Here is a 22651-nt window from a genome sequence, read left to right as displayed (position 1 = left end):
TATAGATAGAGATAGATTTCAAACTACCAAGCGGGCTGCCATCACTCCATGAAAAGGAAAGAAATCAATTTTCATTCACATTACAAGTTTTAGGAAGTCGTAAGAGATTATAGGCATTGCACATAATGTTATAAGTCCTTTTATTAGATATAGGAAGATGATATTTACTAGAGAGACCATCCCAAGAGATGAAAGTACCATTAGCTATAATGTCCTTAAGACAACAAATACCTTTGCTGACCCATTTTTCGGTCGAGCATCCTTGAGTGAGGGTGAGAGGCTTACCATTATGGGTTAAATTCCACCAGATTAACCTTTCCCCAAAGACTTGGTTATCTCTGCTGATCCAACTATTGCCAATACTAAATATAATTGCTTCTCATGCTTTCCAAATAGTTTTAAAGACAACAGAGCCTATGGTAGAGACTGAGAAAGATCTAGCTAATAGATCACTAATAGGGAGGAATTTCCAAGATTTAGCCTTCTTGGGGACACCCAGTCTGATATTATTGTGAATGAGAACTTTCCAAGGTTCATTACCTTCTAGCACATGAAAAATCCATTTGGCAGCCAGTGCAATCCCTTGCACTTTCATATCCTTAAGACTCAAACCTCCAATAGATTTATCCATACAACACCACTCCCATTTGATAGAGTGAGTTTTCATGTGGCCTCTACCATCTGACCACAAAAAAAAACTAATGGTTTTCTGCAACTCATTGATTTGGTAGTTATTAAACATCCATACAAACACATAGTAAATACTATAGGAGGACAAAACCTTCTGGCACACTTGCATTCTTCCTACCAATGAGAGATAGTGGTTGTTCCATTTGGTAAGTTTGGAGTCAATCTTCCACTTGATTGATGCCCACATATCCTTAAGGCAAGGAGAGATTGCAAAGGGAATCCCCAAATATCTGACAATTGTGTTTGGTCCTCCCCACTGATACCTATAGGTGGAGAGCCAATCTGGAGGTTGCTCAGTCCATCCAAGCATAGTAGACTTGGATTCTGATATCTTAGTCCCTGAGGCATCACAAAATAGCATGAGCTTGGAGGATAAAGAATTCAAATTATCCTTGGATAACTCATAAAATAGAGCAGTGTCATCTACAAATTGAATGTAAGCAACTCAGATTCATCTAGAAGGGAGATTCCTCTAACCTTAGGGGAGAGAGAGTTGTCCCTAAGCAGGTAAAACAGAGCATTAGAGGCTATCACAAAGAGGGTAAGGGCTAGAGGGAACCCCTGTCGAATAGATCTACTAAGCTCGAAGGGTTGTGAGACCATCCCATTCACTTCCACTTGGGCATGAGCATCCCTAAGAAGAACCTGAACATAATGACAAAAGATCTCAAGGAACCCAAAAGCTTTGAGCATAGTGGAGACAAAGTCCCATTCAATCCTATCGTAGGCCTTTTCAAAGTCTAGCAAGAACATGGCCACCTTTTGATCTGAGATTCTAGCCCATTCCATAGCCTCCCAGCTAGTGATAAGATTTTCCAGGATGTATCTCCCTTTAATAAATCTAGTTTGGGTGGAACAAATAAACTTGGGTAAGATATTTTCAAGTCTAATAGCAAGCATCTTGGCAAGTATCTTATAAGAAACATTAAGTATTGTAATATGGCACTAGTTTTTTATAAGAGCCTTGTCCCCTTCTTTGGGAATAAGCTTGATAAGTCCTCTATTGATGTCAGTTCCCAGAGGCCCTAAATTGGTGGCTTCATTATAAACTTCAAGTAGGTCATTAGCAATCCAGGTGATATTGGCCTTATAAAATTTAATGGTAAGTCCATCCAACCTTGGGGCTTTGTCATTGTGAAGAGAGTTAATGGCTCTTATGATTTCTTCAGTTGAGAAGGGTTTACTAAGATTTCTGTCTTCTTCAAGAAATAAAATCTTGGGTATAAGTGTGACATTTATCCCTAGCAATCTTGGATGCAGGAGAGTCCTCTGAGGAGAACATCAACTTGTAGAAGTTGAGGAATTCACTCATGATTTCCTCATCGATAGAGATTTCCCTGTCATCCACCCAAAGTTTGTCAATCCTTTCCTTACACCTTTTTTTCAAAGAATAACTTATAACCTTTATCCCCTTGAGATAACCATAGCATCCTATCTCTAGTTTAGGCTCCCAATTCTCTATCATATTGACGTTTTCTAAGTTTATCTCTAGCCACTGCCACCAAGTGGGTAAGTTGAGAGTTGCTAGGATCATTTTGAATGTCTTGCTCCGCTTTATGCGGGTTATAGGATAAGATAAGTTCTACCTGCCTAGCATCCTTGGCCTTCTTATTGCCAATAGTACTAAGAATCTTCTACCAGCTATTAACCAATGTATTTCACTTATGAATATAAGAAACACTTTGGGAATTCCACTTATTAAACAAACTCGCTATATGGATAGTAGCTAAAACATCATGGTCTTTAAGAAGATTATTGTTAAGAATGAATTTGCCACCACTCTTATTCATGGGTTTTCTCTAGTTTTTAATGACAATCTCTACAAAAATGTGATGATGGTCAAAAAGGGAGGAGGGTCTAACAACCACCAAACAATCTTGGTGATCTGGGATAAAGGAAAAGACATCTTTGTTGGTGTAGAATCTATCCAATCTAGAAAAGATCATGTTGCCAGCTTTCTGATAGTTGCACTAGGTAAACCAAATGCCCTTATATACTTGTTTTAAGCCTTCCAATGGATCAAAAAGCCTCTTAATGTTTTTTAGTCTATCCCAATGAAGCTTTTCCCCTCCTTTCCATTCAATAACATCTCCTCCTGATTTGTCTTCCTTATGCTCAACCATATTTAAATCTCTCCCCAGGATCCATGGAATGTCAGGTAGAGAGGCAATCCATTTCCAAAGGTCAAATCTATCCCTATAGTCATTGGGAGTGTAGATGGTGCACAACCAAAAAGAAGAATCACCATGTTGGAAAGTAACCAAACAACTCTATTGCATGGGGAAATTCTTGAGCAAAGGATAGAGTTTCACCAATTAGGGTTAACAAGAATGGCAACTCCCCCTTTTCCTTTCTCATGTTTAGTGAAGAATTTTAGAGAGTCCCTCCAAATAAAGTTCAGATTGACCTCCAATGCAAAGTTAATTGCTTTGACCTCCTGGAGCAGGGAAAAATCCAAATCCTTATGGTGATTGAGTAGTCTTCTCACCACATATTTCTTGTCTAGGGAATCGAGCCCCCAGATATTCCAAGATAGGCATTTCATGGAGAACAAATAGTTACTTATCATTCTTGTCAGCCTTAAAGTTGCTAAAGCACTTAGGGAAACTAGCCTTTCGGTTAGATTTTTTATGTAGGGGAGAGAGTTTGTTTTTAGATCCTAATGGCCTCCCTCTTTTCTTTCTAGTGAGTGCTTCGGACTCAGATATTTCCTCATTTAGATTATCAATATCCTTCATCTCCTCACCATTAATGCTCGACAAGTTGGATCTCAACTTAGTCTCAACCTCAAACTCATGAATGTCAATTGAGGAGGTTTCTTTAGGGGAATCACCCTCAGATAAGCATGTCTTAGATGGAAAAAAGCTTTACGATTGTCAATCATTGGAGGAGCTGGGATAATCTCATAGAGGATAGTATCATCATCAACCAAGGATTTTGGTTTCAAAGGGATAGCAATCAGGGAGGCAATGAGAGTAGAAGGAGGGGGACAACCTCCATACCCTAGGGGATCATCAATGCCATTCTGCACTAAGGCTGAATTGGATGGGTTATCTAATGCTTGGGTTTGATTAGAAGTGGGAACAAATTGAGGATTGTAGAGGGCAGGGGGGTTGCAACCCTACTTCTATTATCACCATCTCTTCAATTAATCCCTTCAAAAGTCCTAACAATTGACTTGACATGAGAGTCCATGTCAGGGCTGGTCATTGCCAAAGCCTCAAGTGGGGATCTACATCCACCATCTTCCATGCCTACCTTGGCAGTACATGATTTCTAATGTCCTCTAGCCCTGATTTTTTCCAGAGACAATTGTTGGGCATTCTTCTTTTTAGACCTCTTATTTTTCCTAGAAACCACCTGGAAGCTAGAGTCCTTGAGTCCTTCCATTTGGGAGATGGCAGAAGAAACAACTGAGTGGGGAGGGTTCTACAATAAAGGAGCCAAAGTCAGTATCATTTTCAAAAATAGGAGGGTTAACAGGTTGAACTTTTGGGAGACTAGCCACTACATTATTGATGGCCTTACTGAGAGAGTCCAATTTATCTCAAACAGACGATGGCTCTGAAATCTTGGAGGAATATTTCGAGGGGGCAAAACCATCTTTATTATCAATGATTCTAGGGGGGTTACTATTGAATTTACTTCTAGCCAAGAGAATAGGGCATGATCGTCTAATGTGACCTTCCCATTTACACAGGAAGCATGAGTTCAATCCTCCTAGGGTTTCCAAAATGCAAGTGAAGGAATCATCTTGTAGTTTGATGTCGAGAAATCTAAGGATATCAATGCTAGGATTGATGGAAATCAAGACTCTGGCATCCAGGTGGGGAACAAGATTCAAAGAATGATCAACCCTAACCACTTTGTCGATAGATTCAAGAATTTGAGGAATGAAATTCCAAAAAATGGGAGGTAAATTTTTAATTAGGATCCAACGAGGGTAAGAAATAGCCAGAATTTCCTCATTAATCGCATCAAAGGACCATTTGAGGGCTCTAAAGGTGGTTTGCCCAATGGCCCAAAACTATTTCTGAAGGACCTCTGCCTGTGATTTATTATCTTTAAAGAAAATAAAAAATAAACCCTTTTGAATCATTCTACAAAAGGAAAAATTAAACCCTAGCTTTCTAACCCACACATTTTTCATCTAATCATCAAGAAATTTCCTAGTCGGGCACTTATCAATATTAGCAACTGCAAAGAAACTGGCAATGTCTTGGAGTCTTTTATTATCTAGTTCAAGGGCTTCATCATGGAATCATTAGGGGAGATATAAAAATTACAGGGAGCCAAGGTGGGGTCCTTACATCGGCCTTCATCTCCACCATGGCAACTTGAAGATGAAGCACTTACCAGATTGAATGTGGCCTCGCGCGAAACCTGCACAGCATCACCGGTGATGGCATCTCGAAAAGACTTGCCAATAAGTTCTTCCTCCATGTGTTTTTATGAGGGCACATGGGTCACGCCCAGCCCACTTAATTTTGCCTCCATCAAGAATTGAATTCTCTTTCCTCCACTCGTACCTGCAATAACTGCAGATACTGCATGGAGAGAGCCTCGGCAAAAGGTTAGCAAAAAATATGAGAAAGTGGGGGGAAGATGATTACCACTATGGAGGAGGTCTTACCACCTCCTCCACATGCAGGAGAAAGAACCCCAACACCAGGCACAGCCAACGGGTCCATGTCAAACCCTAGTTGCAGAGCCTCCAAAAAAATTGAATTTTGATATATATAGAACAAGTTATGTGTTCAAACTTAAACCTATGTCTGAATTATGACTAGTCAGACTTCAAAACTTAATAAAATGAAAACTATTCAACATATCACTATCAAACCAACTGCAAGCCTTGGATATTGATGTTACAAACCAAAATTCCAAAGAATTGAGTTTTTATCATTTATAGAAAAAAAGTTATGCATTTTGGGAGACACATCACTCTTAAAAAATGTAGTTTGCTGTAAAAAACTACTTTTCGAGGGAGATGAAAAAAATTTTAAAAAATCCTTCAAAAAAATTTGAAAAAAAATATATATAGAATCTACAGACAAAATGCTAGAAATCACTAATTTATATCATCTTCATATTTTTAATAGTTTAAAAGTTATTGTTCTCGGAAGTTGAAAGATTATTTTAAAAATGTTCATCTCAGTGTCAAAAGTGGAAAAAAAATGGAAACCATTATTGTGAGTTCACCCAAGGTTTTCACCGGTTATGGCTACATCAATTGGTAACAAAGCTGGTTATGGATCGGCTAGTGGAAGAATCGTCTGAGGCATTCCTTGAGGTGGATAGATCATTGATTGGAGGTAGGTTGTGTGGTGTTCAAGAGGCAATTGAAGCTAGTAGTTAGATCACCGAGTTGAGGCAGTTCACTGGAGTGGAAGGAAAGATGTCATCGAGGACAACAAACCCCCGAAGGGTAGAACAGATGATATAAGACTTCAAGAATGAAGTGAGGAATGAAATCCGGAATACTTTGCCTGGTTTGTGAAGAAACCCTAACTTTGAGCATGAGTATGAGGAAGTTAGCGAAGAGCTAGAGGAAGCTAAAGGAATAAAATATGAGAGAGAGGAAAGATTCCTATGAGCAGTGGCACAAGCAAGTAAAGTGCTTAAAGTTGAGGTTTCTAACTTTTCTGGAACATTGAACCCAAAGGATGTTAGATACTCGATCAATCCCAAAGACATTGAGAGGGGGGAATGAATTAGTGTCTAACCAGTATATGAAATATTTAAACTTGTTTGCAACTTTACAACCCAAATTAATGTATCGGTAAACAAGCAATAAAGCAATAAAGAGAAATAAGAGAGACATCATCAATGCACTGTTAGCAAATGTACACTCCAATGAGAAATTGTAGGTGATTGAAGGTATTGTCATTGGTGGAAACCTTACAATCATGTGATACCGGTAGGCAAACTCTACACCAGCATACAGAACACTGACACCGAAAAGGAAGATTACTGGCATCTTGGCCGACAATAATTTTGTATAAATGTATTTTGTAATTAATTGTAAAATCTTTTGTAAGCCGACATGGCGGATTGTAATATGACTCATATATGTATGAGATCATTTTAGATCATTTAATAAGTGATAGATGTAAGGAATATAGAAGACCTAATGTGCGAATTATTAGGTTAAGGGTTTATGTATATTGCAGAGCTTAAATTGATACTAAATCTGGCATAGCAGATGCTGATCTAAAGCAGTACAATACATTGGATTAGTATAATCCATTTTTGTAAGTTAGTGTGACTTCTTTTGTAATTGAGCAGTGAGCTCTAGGCACATGGCCTTCCTACATGTGCAGGCCCCTATTGTAAGTAGTAATATTATCTTATTGGCCAGTAAGTGAATATTGTGGGTCACAAATCCCACTGATGTTTTTCCCACACCGGGTTTCCTTATTAAAATATTGTGTTATGGTGTGCTTTTCATGTTGTGGTTGTTATTCTTATTTACTGCATTATCTCTAGTTTACCGAAATACATTTTTAATATGCTTTTCATGTTATAAGTTAAGAAAACTCTTACACCAGTCAAATACTGATTCACCACCCCCCCCCCCCATCTAAGTATCTTTGGGAATCCTAACAACTGGTATTAGAGCATGGTCCTCTATTTTCAAAAGCCTAATAGCTTGAGGAAGATCTTGACACCAGTAGAGATGGAAAATTTAAGAAAGAAATTGGAAACAACTCTTTCAGACTATGATGCAGAAAAAGTAAAGAATATCAAACTTGAGGATGATCCGAAGGCTTCTTAGGATATTATTCAAGGACTTCAAGAAAATTACACTATAGAAAGGAATAAAAGAAGAGAACTCTGTGAGAAGATGTAGAATGAGGAAGATGAAAAGGAAACTCCTAATGATCTATTGAACCAACTGAGACAAGATAATTATACAATGAAGAATGAGAAGGAAACTCTTAATGATCTGGTGAACCAACTGAGACAAGATAATTGTACAATGAAGAATGAGATGCAAGATATGACTATGAGATTTTGTAAATAAATTGAAGATAGAAAGAAGAATGAAGATGACTTGGCTAGAAGACTAAATGATGCTAGAAATGAAAACACAAGACTCAGTCATGAAAATGATATGTTGAAAATAGATTTGATGCACACACAAAATGATAGAACTGAACTCATAAGACAAAAAAGAATCTTGGAGAATGAACTGGCTGCTACAAATCAACATAAGGAGAAATTCAAGAAAAGTTCAGAAGAACTTGTTGACATGCTGAAGAATCAGAAACCTAATGGTGATACAAATGGCCTTGGCTTTGAAACTGGTGAAAGCTTCGGTACTGCAAACAATCATGATCATAGCAAACCGGTAAGACAACCTAATGCTTACAAATTCAATGGGAAATGCTTTAACTATAACAAGTATGGTCATAAAGAAAATTAGTGTAGATCTATAAATTATCAGAACACTAATACACCCACCGGTCAATGTTCCAAATGCAACAAAATTGGTCATAATTCAGAAAATTGCAAAATGAATGTAAGATGTTATGTTTGTGGAAGATTTGGACACTTATCTAATCAATGCAGAACACATACCGGCATAGGATATGGGAAAGCTATTCAAAAAAACAATGTGACTTGTTATGCTTGTAACAAAATTGAACATATTGCAAAATTTTGTAGAAGTAAGGCATCACTAGCAAATAACAAAGGTCCTAGTTTGAAGGGTAAAGAAAAGGTTGAAGAGGTAAAGCAAGAATTCTCAAAACAATGGATCAGAAAGTCAGATCAAAATGTTGATGGGAATACTCCTCCACTAGTAGAACAGAGTATCACTCCACCGATAGGAGACTCTTCATCTAACTGAAGGAAAAGCCTTTGGGGGTTTAGCACCAAACTAAAAAATATGCTATTATACCCTTAGTTGATGGTGAGAAGTTGAATTACTTCTTTACCAACAGATGAGTTAAGTTCTGACTTAACCGGCAAGCATTAAATGCGGTAGTTGGAGAAAAGAACATTATAAAGCAAGTGTTTTGGATCCTTTTTCATTCACCGAGCATTCAAATCTTTGAGAGCACAAAAATTCCTGAGCGAAGGCATTCTTAGCGAAGAAGAGAAGCAGTTCATCCAAACAATCATCCCTAAGGAAGATTGAGGTATTTATAAACATGACATCCTCCTCTGTTCCTGAATTTATAGCAAACTCTATTGTAATTGAGGTTATCAAGCGCCCTAGACCCGTTTTCAACCTTGTTCCCAAAATAGCTAAGAAAGATGATAACATAGGTACATTCTCTCAAATTCCTAAAGGAGTAGTATATGTTGAAGATCCTAGAATATACATACACTGTCATATAAAGGAATTAGGAGATGATGAAATCAAGAAAATATATAGCACTGTGATTTGTGATGTAGATAGTAATGTTTGTTGGTATTTTGGTATGGTATTGTCATTGATGTTAACACCTACTAAAAACAAGCACTTTGGAGATCCAGCAACATTCACCGGCAAGCAAGTAACTATTGCACAGTTACTGGTATATTGTTCACTGACAGGATATAATGTTCACCAGTATCTGGAATAATATGGAAGACACTTGGTAATGTTGAAGACATCATGTGGACACTTTTTTTTGAAGAATTAATCATTGGTATATTAATATTTGCATATTTTCTTTTACCGGCAAATAGGTCCAGGTTATCTAGGGTTACACCGGTAGGTTTATCTTTTCCAGATCAGCATGACACGCTATGGAGATGATTTATTATTGATATAAAAGCATTAAGCTGACATGTTTAATCAGTTATTGCATTGGATATTATATTGTTTGTAAAATGATTTCATTGTAATATCTTGTAGAGCCGACCTACTAAAATTGGTCTTACAGTATGGTATAAATGTAAGATCTTATTTGTAAGATCAAATGTGGAATGCAAAAAAGAATTGAGTGAAGGTATATGTGAGATCAAGAAGAGGTATACACAAAGACATCATTTGAAGGTGAAGCTAGGTTTTTGTATAAACATATCAGCATTACACCGGTATTGAATCCAGCATATGAAGATGCTATTTTGTGCAGTACATTCTTATTGGATTTAACCATCCAACTGTAGTCAATGTGACTCCAATTTTGTGATTGAGCAGTGAGCTCTAGGTTGTTGGCCTTTCTGCATGTGCAAACCCCATTTATCTACACTTACTATCTGCAGTATTATCATCTGATTGTGGGTAAGGTTTCCCACCGTGGTTTTTCCCCTTACAGGGTTTCCACATACAAATATTAGTGTTATGTGTTGTGGATGACTTTATGTTTGTGTTTCATGCATTAATCTTTACTGATATAGCAATTTACTGTTAACACTATCTACCGGCATACTTAACTGGTTTACCGGTATTAAGCATTAAGTTGGTTAATTGGTTTTTGGTTTGAATTTATTAGACAACTGATTCACCCCCCCTCTCAGTTGTCTCCGGGACCTAACAATTGGTATCAGAGCCTAGTCCTCTTTTGCAGAAGTTTAACAACTTGAGGAGATCCAATGTCTACAAATTACTTCAGGAAGGACAGTCCTAAACTTGATGGAACCAACTATGGGATATGGAAGATCAGAATGGAGACACATCTGAATTGCATTGGTAAAGACATCTGGAAAGTTACAAAGAATGGTTATATTGCTGTTGTAGCTGGTCAGACTGCTCCAACTACCTTAGAAAAAGATGAAGAAAATGATTGCAAAGCAAGAGAATCACTTTTGAGCTCATTATCAGATCAACAAATCATGGGATTATCAGATAGGTCTACTACTAAACCAATTTGGGATCATTTGGAAATACTGAATGAAGGAGATAGGTCTACTACTGTCTATACATTCAACAAAGTTCACATCAAAGGTGAAACCGGTAAGACCCCTCATGAACTATGGTTTGGTAATACTCCTACTCTTAAGTATTTCAGAATTTTTGGAAGTAAATGTTATATTAGAAGAGATGAGTATATTGGCAAATTTGATCCTATAAGTGATGAAGGAATATTTCTTGGTTATTCATCCAAGAGCAAGGCATATAGATGTTTTAATAAGACATTGCAAAAAATTGTTGAGAGTACAAATATAAAGATTGATGAACAATTTAGAGGAAATTCAAGGTATATAGACTTTGAACTAGCAACAAAAATTGTGACAAATAAACCTATACTGAATCCACCGGTACAGAATGAAGATCTAGTTACTCCGGTATCATCAGAGGATTCCATAGTAATTGAAGAACAACAACAAACTAAGACAGCCCGGTATGTAAGATTGAATCATTCTGAAGATCAGATAATTGGAAACAAATTTAAAGTAGTTATGACAAGAGGAAGATTGGCAAATGAAGAGCTATGTCTTATTTCTCAAATCAAACCATCATCTATCAATGAGGCATGTGAAGATAAATTTTGGATTAAAGCTATGGAAGAAGAATTAGGACAAATTGAGAAAAATAATACTTGGACATTAGTTCCCCAGCCTAAAGATAAAAATGTAATTGGAACCAAATGGGTATTTAGAAACAAACTTAATGAAGATGGTAAGGTTGTCAGAAATAAAGCAAGACTAGTGTGTAAGGGATATTCTCAGAAAGAAGGAGTTGATTACAATGAAACCTTTGCAATGGTAGCCAGAATTGAGGCAGTCAGATTATTCTTGGCTTTTGCAGCTCACAAGAACTACAAAGTTTATCAAATGGATATTAAATGTGCATTTTTGAATGGAGATCTTGAAGAAGAAGTATATATTGAACAACCTGATGGATTTTCTTTGACAAATGACAACGATATGGTTTGCAAGTTAAGAAAAGCTCTGTATGGATTGAAACAAGCCCCAAGAGCTTGGTATGCAAGGTTGGATAAGTATCTTTTAAAGATTGGTTTTACTAAAGGAAATGCAGATAGCAATTTATATTACAAAATAACTAATGATGACATCTTGATTATTGAAGTATTTGTTGATGATATAATGTTTGGAGGAGAAGATGGATTATGTAAGGAATTTTCTCTTAAAATGCAGCAAGAATTTGAAATGTCTATGATTGGAGAAATAAAATTCTTTTTAGGTTTGCAGATTTCACAGACTGATAAAGGTATATTTTTTAGTCAATCCAAGTACTTGAGAGAATTGCTAAAGAAATTTGGGATGGAGAATTGTAAACCGGTAAGCACACCTATGACTACAAATGATAAATTATCTCAAAGGGATGAATCTACACCTGTTAATCCAACTAGATACAAATCTATGATAGGAGGTTTACTATATTTGACACAAACTAGGCCTGATATTATGAATGTAGTATGTATTGTTTCTAGATTTCAGAGTAATCCTAGGGAAAATCATGAATTGACAGTAAAAAAGATTTTTTTGGTACTTACAAGGCACAACAAATCTTAGATTATGGTATCCTAAAGATGAAAATTTTGACCTATGTACATACATAGATGCAAATTGGGCAGGAGATGTGGATGATAGAAAGAGCACCACTGAAGGAGCATTCTTTCTTGGAAAGAGATTAGTTTCTTGGTTGAGTAAGAAATAGAGTTCTACATCTTTATCAATAGCAGAATCAGAATATGTTGCAGCATCAACTAACTGTACACAAGTATTATGGCTTAAGAAAATGTTGAAAGACATAAAGGTAAAATGTAAGGAACCCATTACTATATATTGTGATAACACTGCAGCAATTGACATATCTAAGAATCTGGTATTACATTCTAAAACAAAACATGTTTCTATCAAACTGAATTTTCTAAGGAAAAAAGTTGAAGAAAAAGAGATAAAACTGGTTATGTGAATACTAAAGAATAGCTTGAAGATATTTTCACAAAACCTTTGCCTAAGGAGACTTTTGAATATCTCAGAGATCAGCTTGGAGTCATACCACCACCGGTAGAGACTTAAACAGTTGATGATTGTCATCAATCGACATAATTAAAAAGGACAAATCTTTATTCCGGTATTTGATGAGGAAGCTACTTCTCAAGGGGAGTAGTTGGTATTTTTGTATAGATTTAAATTTTGTAGCTTTGGCATTTGATGTCAAAGGGGGAGAGATATCTATGGAAAAACACATTATCTTTTGAGGAAAGATTGGTATTGAAAATAAATCTTTGGATAAGCACATGTTGCTTCCAGGGGGAGAAATGGAGATTGTTGGTTTTTGGTATTTAGCATTTCTGTTTTGGCACTTTGATGGTTTTTCCATCTTGTGTTGCCATCAATGCCAAAGGGGGATATTGTTGGTATTTTGGTATGGTTTTGTCATTGATGTCAACACCTACTGAAAACAAGCACTCTCGAGATCCAGCAACATTCATCGGCAAGCAAGTAACTATTGCACAGTTACTGGTATATGGTTCACTAGCAGGATATAATGTTCACCGGTATCTGGAATAATATGGAAGACACTTGGTAATGTTGGAGACATCTTATGGACACTTTTTTTTGAAGAATTAATCATTGGTATATTCATATTTGCATATTTTCTTTTACCGGCAAATAGGTCCAGGTTATCTAGGGTTGCATCGGCAGGTTTATCTTTTCCAGATTAGCATGGCATGCTATGGAGATGATTTATTATTGATGTAAATGCATTAATCTGACATGTTTAATCAGTTATTGCATCAGATATTATATTGTTTGTAAAATGATTTTATTGTAATATCTTGTAGAGCCGACCTACTAAAATTGGTCTTAGGGTATGTTATAAATGTAAGATCTTATTTGTAAGATCAAGTGTGGAATGCGAAAAAGAATTGAGTGAAGGTATATGCGAGATCAAGCAGAGGTATACACGAAGACATCATTTGAAGGTGAAGCTAGGTTTTTGTATAAGAATATCAACATTACACTGGTACTGAATCCAGTATATGAAGATGCTATTTTGTGTAGTACATTCTTATTGGATTTAACCATCCAACTATAGTCAGTGTGACTCCCATTTTGTGATTGAGCAGTGAGCTCTAGGTTGTTGGCCTTTCTGCATGTGCAGACCCCATTTATGTACACTTACTATCTACAGTAGTATCATCTGATTGTGGGTAAGGTTTCCGACTGTGGTTTTTCCCCTTACAGGGTTTCCACGTACAAATATTGGTGTATATGGTGAAAATGGATACAACAATAATAATGATATTGAAAGGCTAAATGAATTCAACCACAAAAACCCTAGCCTAACAACAACAAAGATCCACCATAACATATTAAGATTACCTAAGACAATGCAAATCAAATGAAATCACAAAGATTATACCATCACATGTCCAATAGGGTTTGGATCTCCATTCTTCCTATCTCCATTGATCTTGCTTGATATATTTGCTCTCAGATTTTATGTGCACAAGAGCTCAATAAAGAACGGAATGTGGTTGCAAGTAGGATCGCATATGCCAAGTAGTCAAATTGATCAAGTAGTTAGGGTTTGATAATGAAGGAATCATCTCCTTATATAGAAGACACAATATGAAATGGAGGGATAAGATTGAGAGGTGTAAAAGGAGGTTGGCTATGATTATAGGGTAGGTAAAAGAAATAATAAAATAATGAAAGGGGTAGGTAGTGTATGAATTAAGAGATGAATGACGTGTCATTTATGGAAAAGGTTAATGAATTAATTAAATAAATAAAGATTTATTTAATTAATAGAAGAAGTGAGATCAATTAAATAAATAAGATATTTATTTAATTTAGGAAAAGGATAATTTAAATAAATAAATGTATTTATTTAAATGAGAAATAAAGCTAGAAGAGGATAAATGAATTAATTAAATAAATAAGGATTTATTTAATTAATAGATGAATTAGGCTAAAGTAATTAAATAAATAAAGATATTTATTTAATTAGATTTTACAATTTTAGGTGTCTAAATTTTGCCCCTCTTTGAGACAATGTGGCTTGTCGCGTTGTTTCAAAGAAGATAATATGAACTGATACAAAGTTGCCTCATATTCTGCTATATTATTAGTGTAAGGAAATTATAAGCGGTATGATTTTGGTATAGAATCCCCTTGAGGAGTTATAAAGAGGATGCTAGCTCCTGCCCCATGCTGTGTATATGAGCCGTCAAAGTACAGTTGCCATGGCTTTGCATGTGACACTGTTAAAATGGATTCATTTGGAAATTCTGAACTTAGAGGAATATCATCAATCATGGGAGCATTTGCTAATTGATCTACGATGGCTTGTCCTTTTATTGCTTTTCTATCCACATACTCAATGTCAAATTCACTTAGGATCATTACCCATTTGGTTAGTCGCCCAATAAGTGTTGCTTTATTGAGAAGGTATTTCAATGGATCGATTCTTGCAACCAACTTAGTCTTATGAGTGAGCATGTAATGTTGTAATTTCTATGAAGCAAAGACCACAGCGAGACATGCATGCTCAATTGGTGTGTAGTTTTGCTCATATCCCACCAATGTGCGACTGATATAGTATAATGCTTTTTCTTTGCCCTCAGCAATTTGTTGTGGTAAGAGTGCCCCCAGTGCTATTGGAGTAGCTGATATGTATATTAACAGAGGCCGATCTGGAATTGGTGGCATCAAAACTAGTGGATTCAAAAGATAATCTTTGAGTGTCTGGAAAGCCTGTTGACAGTTATCATCCCATTTGAATTTGATGTTTTTTATGTAGCAAGTGCTGAAAAGGTTTACACTTATCTACAAGTTGCGCTATGAATCTTCGTATAGACTGGAGTCTCCCTTGTAAAGACCAACGTTGACTGATATTTCTTGGTGGTTGCATCTCTAGGATGGCCTTGACTTTTGTTGGATCAACTTCGATTCCTCTTTTTGATATAATGAATCCTAGGAGCATCCCGGAGGTTACTCCAAAGACACATTTCTTGGGGTTTAATCTTAATTTGTATTTTTTCAACCGATCAAAGATGACTGAAAGTATGTCCAAATGTGTATTTCTATCTATTGATTTTCCCAAGAGGTTGTCAACATAATCTTCTATAGTTACATGCATGAGATCATGAAAGATAGTAGTCATGGCTCTTTGATATGTAGCGCCTGCATTTTTTAGCCCAAAGGGCATGACATTCCAATAGAAAGTCCCCCAAGGACAAGTGAATGATGTTTTGTGTTGATCCTTAGATGCAATATTTATTTGATTATAACCAGAGAATCCATCCATCAATAATAACATTTCATGACCTGTTGTGAGATCTACAATCAAATCTATGTTTGGTAATGGGAAGTCATCCTTAGGACAAGCTTTGTTGATGTCTCTGAAATCTGTACATATTCTGATGCTGCGATCTGGTTTACTGACAGGCACTAAGTTGGAGATCCATTCAAGATAATCAATTGGGCGTATGAATCTGGCATCCAATAATTTCTCAAGTTCTGTTTTGACTAGTAATGCCACTTGTGGATGCATCTTTCTTAATTTTTGTTTCACTAGTTTTGCCCTCAGTTTAATTGTCAAATGATGCATTACCAAATCTGGATCTAATCCAAGCATATTAGCATATGACCATGCAAAGTTGATTTGTCATTCTTTGAAGAAACTTATGAATTTTGACCTTTCTAACTCCGTCAATGATTGAGCCAGGAATATGTTGTGTGGAACCTCTTCTATACCAATGTTTGTTTTGATAGTCTCCTCTACCAACATGGATGACTTTTCCTCATATGATGCTGGGAGAATGTTGAGTCTTCCATCTTTGGGTGCCTCAGAGAGGTTTTTGCCCTTAGATACATCCTTTCTTTTTACTTTTTTGGGGTCAAACAGCGCCACAATGTGGTTTTTGCCATAAGACCCTTGGTTTGTTCTTATTTTCACATTTTTGCGATTGGAAGGTCCGACACCCTCACCAAAATATGCCACACTATTGAGTTCTATAGTGTATCCCGCTTTATGGTCCCCAGATGCAAGATCATCTCATATGCCAAGATAGTCAATAAAAGCTTCATCATTTTGGAATGTGTCAAACTGTGCAGATCCTTCATGATCCCAGTCAATGAGTTGGTGGTGAACAAGGGGAAGGCCTTTAATGTCTTCGAAGTTAGCAGGGCTAAGAGTGAATATGCAGTTATATTCGGGTATGTCAAGGTAATTATCAAGGTCATCATTGGCACTCTCCTCATCAGTCTTGATCATGAATGAATCCAAATTATTATCACTAGTAGCGCATTCTAGGACACGTGTTCTCATCCTATGTGATTTCAACCTAGGACCTTGAGACAAGGACTGTGTGGAATCCTCATGGGTTGTTTCTTGACCATCTTTGAATCTTTTATAAAATTCCTCTTCTTCTATGGGTTCATCTGGCTCTCTGAATGTCTCAGTGAGCTCATAGTCATTGGAGGATTTGTCTGAACCCCATTCCCATTCGTTGGAGTCTGTGGAATAGCGATCCTCTTGTTGAATCTTGACAGCTTTGATTTGTAAGGATTCTTCTGTCCTTTGAGTGTGGACCTTGGAAGTCAGGAAACCAAGTCCCTTCATGCGTTCCTTTTTGAAAGTCAATTCAGGTTGTAAAGGTTCAATGATGCCTTCCTTTCGTAACCCAAGAGGGCTTTTTCCATCATACCTGAATTTTTGTAGGATCTTGAAACCTTTGCCATATTTCTCACATGGTAGAGTGATGTGATCTTGTGTATCATCTTCAATGTCTTTGTAAAGAATTTTGTATAAGTCTTCCTCTTCCAGTTCGCCCCATCTTTGAAAGGTAGTAGGGTCCCATTTGAGTACAATGATGGATACCTGCTTGTTAGGATGTGGTCTTCCATATTCGTTTGGTGAACTCATGACTTGTCGTAAGTACATGGTCTGATTTAAAGTGTATTCCCCCATGCCCTTGTCCTGAAATTTGTCTTTAATCTCACCTTGTTTTGATGTTGAAGGTTTTAATGACTCAGGATCAATGTATGTCAAAGAAGGAACAGCTTTGCAATTACTGGGAATGATGGTCTCAGTTTTTGATCTCATGTTATTGCAATATATGAATGGATTAGGATCACCAGTAACTTTTACCTCCACTCCATTGTGAGGAAAGTTAATGCATTGGTGATATTTAGATGGGACTACCCTCATTTCATGAATCTAAGGATGCCCTAGCAATATGTTGTGAGTGAGATCTAGATCTAGGACTTGACAAACCACATCCTTCGTAACTGGCCCAACTCTGAGAGGTAAGGTGACTATGCCCTTGGATGAACACTCTTCATCATCATATGCCTTGATGGTGATTTTGTTTGTAGAATTCATAGCTTTATCAGAATATCCCAATTGTTTAATTGTGCTCAATGTACAAATGTTTAGACCAGCTCCTCCATCTATCAGGACTCATTTTATTCGATGTTTGTGTATGAAGGCTTCAATGTGTAATGGTGCATTATGTGGTTGGCTCACGGAGGCGTCGTTGGCTTCTGTGAATGTAAGGGAGTGTGGAATGGAAAGGTATCCCACCATGGCTTGAAACTGATCCACGTTCAGATCAGTAGGAATGGCAGTGTCTCTCAAGATTTTGTCAAGAATAGCTTTATGTGTGGGGGATATGCGCAAGAGTTCAAGTATGGAGATGAGCGCGGGTGTCTTCCCTAATTGATCTACAAGGTCGTACTCAGGTTTGGTTGATGAAGAAGTGGTGATTTTAGCTGGAGCACCTTGCAAAGTGAATTTACCTCGGCGGGTTGTGACATGACATCCAGAGGTAGGTTCAGAAGAAGATCCAACACCTTTTAGGACAATCTTGGGTCTCTGGGTAGAATTCTCAGGGTTTTTGTCCTTGATGATAATGGTAGAGATGTAATTGTCCATCGAAATGTGATTGATAGTTGAATCATAGTTATAGGTTGCTCTGGTATAATTGGTTTGGTCATCTATGGCTTTAGCTTTTCCCTTGTCATGTTTTGGGAATGGTTCCTTAAACATCTCATGTTCTTGATTGGATGAGTGTCTGTCAATCTCAATATCACCTCTATCAATGAGATCTTGTATGATGTTCTTTAGTCGATGACAATTTCCTATCTTATGACCCTTACTCTTATGAAATTCACAATATTCATCATCATTCCACCAATTTGGTTTAACCTTTGGTTCATATGGAGGAAAATATGGAATAGTGATTACCTTGTTTGCCACTAGCTTTTTAAAAACTGACTCAAGTGGTTCTCCCAATGGAGTATACGTCCTTCATGATTTAGAAGTTGTTTGAGTATTCACTTGGTTGTTTGTAGAGATTGATCTGGAAAAAATAAATTTGGGTCGCACTGTATTGGCATCAACAACACCATCATTGACTGTGTTCTTGTTTTTATTCCAAAATCTTGGCTTGTCTTTTCCTTTAAAGTCATCTTTGTTTTCCTTGAATATCTTAATGATTCCTTGTTCAATTAGGACCTTTTCTGTCACTAAGCCTTTTTCAATGACATCCTTGAAGGTGGACAAACAAGCTTTCCTTAGATCATAGCCAATGTCTTTGTTAACATTTTGGGTGAACATTTCTACCATTTGTTTTTGTGGAATTTTACAAGAGCATCTATTGGCTAGATTCCTCCATCTTTGTAAAAATGATGCAAAAGACTCTCCCTCTTTTTGCTTGGTGTTGCACAAAGTAGTGACTAATATGTCTGTCTCTATGTTGTAGGAGAAATGTTGAATAAATGCCTCTGCTAAGTCACCCCATGACTTAATACCAGGTGGAAGTTGGGAGAACCATTCCATAGCTTGATCTCCTAGGCTCTGTGGGAATAATATTATCAAATATGTCTCTTCTGCTACTATCTCAATGCAAGCTGTGAAAAATTGTCTTATGTGTGCCTTAGGATCCGCTTTTCCTCTATACTTATCAAATTTAGGTGTCACAAAGTGTGTAGGAAAAGGAGGCATTGGAATGCTCTTGTCAAATGGATAAGGACATATGTCTCTCATTGTGTATGTTAGCTTCGGTGTATTTATGTCCTCCATTTTCTTTTGTAAGTCCTTCATTTGTTGCTCCAAATTGCTCTTAGGCAGAGATCAACTTCTTGGACCATATCCCATGCTTGAGGCACCAATTGGAGGAAGAGCATATTGCATATATGGATGATATTGATCATACACATGTTCATATGGAGGAGGTCTATAGTGATGCTGCATATATGGACCACTTGGTATAGATTTATGTTGAGGAACGAAATATCTATTTTGTCCATGTATACCATACTCTATAGGCATGTCATGTTCTAATGTGTTGCCCCCAAATTTGACACGGGGTTTCCCTGTGTCCAAATTTTGAGCATGCCTTTGAATATCCAGTTGCTTTGGTGGTTGATCCTGAGCATTGATATGTGATTGAGCATATTTCTCGGCCTAAGACTTCCATAATGGTCTGTGAAGGTGAGTATCATATGCTTGACCATGTGTATGTGGGACCTCTGGTTTTTGAAACAAAGATGATGGTGATTCAAGAACAAGATGTGATCTTCTATTGCCTCCACTATTAGGCCTCCTTTGATCCATGTTGGAGTGAGTTTGTTGCAAAGGCCTATGTTCCATTATTTGAGACATGTCAAAATCATGAGGTATCTTGGCTCCACTTTGTGCCATCATTTGTAAGAAGTATTGTCTATCCCTCCTCATTATGTCCTCAACCAATCGATTGAAATGGGGATCCATAATGGATTCTTCCACATCTACTGAATGTACTGAAAAGTTGTCCATATCATCATTGTGTGTATCATTGTTGTTTGTAGTGTCCATGTTCTCAACATTTGGAATGTTTCTATAGGCATCCATGTCAGGTAATGTATTATGATTAGAATTGAAAAAGATATCATTTTCATACTCATAAGAACTCATGTTTGCGGACTCTTGAGCCTCTTTAGTTTGTCTCCTAGATTTTTGAAGACGGGTTTCAACCATGAACTAGGTATTGACCGAGATGTGTGAGACTAAATGAAAATGGAAAAAGTATGGAAGACCAAGGGTTGGATGGAATGTAAATGAATCTGAAGTGTACTTGCAATGTCCAAAGTGTAAGACCAAGTATGTATGTAGTAGAGTAGGTGTGACTTCCAAAGAGAGGATAGTTTCTCTTGATGAGGTAAGTTGACCTTGACTCTAAGTAAGACCAAATGAGACCCAAAGGTGATAGACCTTGATGAGGGTCCACTTAGCAAAATGTTGTTGTATGTAGTTTGTTGACAAAGTATGATGAGGACAAGCAAGTGACCTTTTGACTCAAGTTTAGACAAATGTAAATGTAATGTAAGGTGTAAAGCAATGATGGACTATGTGAGACCCAAAGACAGGTTGAATGCTAGATGAAAACCTGGAGAAATAACCTAGGAAGCTCAAGAATTCTGAAATTGACTGTGTTTGTTTGCTGGATTGTAAAAGTTTTTCAATTCTGAACACAGATGTGCCTGTATACTTCACAGACGCGATTTCCTGACACAGACATGGTTCTGTTTAACACATATGCGTTTCTGAATTTTTTTGTAAATTGCAATGTTGATTCTGGAAACATAGACACGTTTCTTCCCTTCACAGATGCGGTTATACAACATAGACGCTATTATGTCCGACACAGACATGTTTCTGCAAAATTTGTGCAATTTTTTCCAATCTATGAAGTCATTTTTGTTGTGACCAAATCTGACTGTTTGACTGTTTTTCGTGACAAGAGGACACAGTGTTGATGAAGACCCAATGTTTGCAAGTGTCTAGACTCAAAATGACTCGAAGAAAAGTGTGTTGTTTGCAGACACTTGAAGACACAAAAGACACAATGTTTTGCTGTTTGGTCTTGAATGTTTTGAATGTTTAAAATAAGTCAGGCACAATTCTTATGGCTGGCCAAGACAATAGTTGTTGATCCCACATGGGTTTTTACCCCCAAGGCTATGCTATTCAGAGCAAATACTTAGATGCTTGACCTCACTGGCTCCACCCTCGGCACTCACTTCTTGGGTCAGCCAAGCATCAGTCCCCACGAAAACTCCTTGTGGGGAACTTTGTATCTCTACTAAGAACCGTATGTGTGTGGGCCGCTACCAGAGGTCCAACCTCCTGCCTCAACAACTAGAAGGATTTGGGCTTCTAAAACAAAAAGGTGCTAGTAAGGGCATATACTCGTGTGGCCATACATGCGGCACTTTCAGCTCTATAAATACAAAAGGCTACTAGCCGGTAGGGGTTATGCCCTACAATTGATCAAATAAATTTGATCAAATGAGTTTATGGGGAGACATAGTGTTGGTATGAACTAATCAGCACACATTATTCATAGTTTTCACCATGAATATAGTTATTTATAGTGGTTTGGAAGAAGATGGCTTTTCTTTTGCTACCACTTGGGTCATTCTCTTCTCACTAGTAGTCCTAATGACCACACGGGAAGACAGGCCCTCTAAAGATTAAACAAAAAGAGCCTATTGCTAAAGACACAAAAGACAATGATTCAATTTTAGTGCACCAATTGAAGTGTTTTCTAGTCTATTGAAAACAAAGCACACAATAAAAATCCAAAAACCCTTGCCAAGGACCTGCAACAAAGAGTTATTAGTAGTTTGGATTGTTTCAAATAATCACCCCTTCCTGCAAGCACACAAGTTAGGTAAATTTTAGATCCAAAAGACATTGTGAAATAGGGGCCTTCAACAAAACAATTTTGCTTTCAAGACAAGCTGCACCAATTTCATTAGCTAGATCTAAAAATGTTAGCTCTGAAAAATAAACCAGATCTGAAACATTAAATGACCAAAAACTGAATCAACAAAACTCCAAAAATGAAATCAATGCACACAGATGCAATTACCCCAGACACAGACGCAGCTCTCTGACGCAGACACGCTTCTGTGAAACACAGACACGGTTCCAGAACCCAAACATGATTTCTGAACACAAACGCGTCTAAAAACACCTCAGACGCGACTGAGGAACACAGATGTGGTTTTTGGAATCTGCAAAATAAAATACTATCGAGGACATAGATGCGAT

This window comes from Cryptomeria japonica, chromosome 11 (genome assembly GCF_030272615.1).
Source record: "Cryptomeria japonica chromosome 11, Sugi_1.0, whole genome shotgun sequence".
NCBI lineage: Eukaryota > Viridiplantae > Streptophyta > Pinopsida > Cupressales > Cupressaceae > Cryptomeria > Cryptomeria japonica.
The sequence above is the reverse complement of the archived record's forward strand: the minus strand, read 5'-3'. Positions refer to the sequence as shown.